Below are 2,500 nucleotides of genomic sequence, written 5' to 3' on the forward strand. Positions count from 1 at the left end.
CCTGTGCCACCCGGGGGGTTCCAGGGTGCTGAGATGGCTGACGTTTTGCTCCGCTCACGACGGTCACCGCACCACGCAAGAACAGGCCAAAAACTGGCCAAAACAGCCCAAAAACGGGCCAAAACTGGCCATTTTTGGCTGCGCGAGCGAGCGGCGAGCGGCGAACAGCGAGCGAAGCGAGAGGCAGCACCGTCCCTGCTATACGAAAGCCCCATCCAGCCCTGTGCCACCCGGGGGGTTCCAGGGTGCTGAGATGGCTGACGTTTTGCTCCGCTCTCGACGGTCACCGCGCAATGCAAGAACAGGCCAAAAACTGGCCAAAACGGCCCAAAAACGGGCCAAAACTGGCCATTTTTGGCTGCGCGAGCGGCGAGCGGCGGACAGCGAGCGAAGCGAGAGGCAGCACCGTCCCTGCTATACGAAAGCCCCATCCAGCCCTGTGCCACCCGGGGGGTTCCAGGGTGCTGAGATGGCTGACGTTTTGCTCCGCTCTCGACGGTCACCGCGCAATGCAAGAACAGGCCAAAAACTGGCCAAAACGGCCCAAAAACGGGCCAAAACTGGCCATTTTTGGCTGCGCGAGCGAGCGGCGAGCGGCGGACAGCGAGCGAAGCGAGAGGCAGCACCGTCCCTGCTATACGAAAGCCCCATCCAGCCCTGTGCCACCCGGGGGGTTCCAGGGTGCTGAGATGGCTGACGTTTTGCTCCGCTCTCGACGGTCACCGCGCAATGCAAGAACAGGCCAAAAACTGGCCAAAACGGCCCAAAAACGGGCCAAAACTGGCCATTTTTGGCTGCACGAGCGAGCGGCGAGCGGCGGACAGCGAGCGAAGCGAGAGGCAGCACCGTCCCTGCTATACGAAAGCCCCATCCAGCCCTGTGCCACCCGGGGGGTTCCAGGGTGCTGAGATGGCTGACGTTTTGCTCCGCTCTCGACGGTCACCGCGCAATGCAAGAACAGGCCAAAAACTGGCCAAAACGGCCCAAAAACGGGCCAAAACTGGCCATTTTTGGCTGCACGAGCGAGCGGCGAGCGGCGGACAGCGAGCGAAGCGAGAGGCAGCACCGTCCCTGCTATACGAAAGCCCCATCCAGCCCTGTGCCACCCGGGGGGTTCCAGGGTGCTGAGATGGCTGACGTTTTGCTCCGCTCTCGACGGTCACCGCGCAATGCAAGAACAGGCCAAAAACTGGCCAAAACGGCCCAAAAACGGGCCAAAACTGGCCATTTTTGGCTGCACGAGCGAGCGGCGAGCGGCGGACAGCGAGCGAAGCGAGAGGCAGCACCGTCCCTGCTATACGAAAGCCCCATCCAGCCCTGTGCCACCCGGGGGGTTCCAGGGTGCTGAGATGGCTGACGTTTTGCTCCGCTCTCGACGGTCACCGCGCAATGCAAGAACAGGCCAAAAACTGGCCAAAACGGCCCAAAAACGGGCCAAAACTGGCCATTTTTGGCTGCACGAGCGAGCGGCGAGCGGCGGACAGCGAGCGAAGCGAGAGGCAGCACCGTCCCTGCTATACGAAAGCCCCATCCAGCCCTGTGCCACCCGGGGGGTTCCAGGGTGCTGAGATGGCTGACGTTTTGCTCCGCTCTCGACGGTCACCGCGCAATGCAAGAACAGGCCAAAAACTGGCCAAAACGGCCCAAAAACGGGCCAAAACTGGCCATTTTTGGCTGCGCGAGCGAGCGGCGAGCGGCGGACAGCGAGCGAAGCGAGAGGCAGCACCGTCCCTGCTATATACGAAAGCCCCATCCAGCCCTGTGCCACCCGGGGGGTTCCAGGGTGCTGAGATGGCTGACGTTTTGCTCCGCTCACGACGGTCACCGCACCACGCAAGAACGGACCATAAACAGGCCAAAACAGCCCAAAAACGGGCCAAAACTGGTCATTTTTGGCTGCGCGAGCGAGCGGCGAGCGGCGAACAGCGAGCGAAGCGTGAGGCAGCACCGTCCCTGCTATACGAAAGCCCCATCCAGCCCTGTGCCACCCGGGGGGTTCCAGGGTGCTGAGATGGCTGACGTTTTGCTCCGCTCACGACGGTCACCGCGCCATGCAAGAACGGACCAAAAACAGGCCAAAACAGCCCAAAAACGGGCCAAAACTGGCCATTTTTGGCTGAGCGAGCGAGCGGTGAGCGGCGAACAGCGAGCGAAGCGAGAGGCAGCACCGTCCCTGCTATACGAAAGCCCCATCCAGCCCTGTGCCACCCGGGGGGTTCCAGGGTGCTGAGATGGCTGACGTTTTGCTCCGCTCACGACGGTCGCCGTGCCACGCAAGAACGGACCAAAAACAGGCCAAAACAGCCCAAAAACGGGCCAAAACTGGCCATTTTAGGTTGCGCGAGCGAGCGGCGAGCGGCGAACAGCGAGCGAAGCGTGAGGCAGCACCGTCCCTGCTATACGAAAGCCCCATCCAGCCCTGTGCCACCCGGGGGGTTCCAAGGTGCTGAGATGGCTGACGTTTTGCTCCGCTCACGACGGTCACCGCGCCACGCCAGAA

The sequence above is a fragment of the Musa acuminata genome, unplaced genomic scaffold (assembly GCF_036884655.1).
Source record: "Musa acuminata AAA Group cultivar baxijiao unplaced genomic scaffold, Cavendish_Baxijiao_AAA HiC_scaffold_405, whole genome shotgun sequence".
Lineage (NCBI taxonomy): Eukaryota > Viridiplantae > Streptophyta > Magnoliopsida > Zingiberales > Musaceae > Musa > Musa acuminata.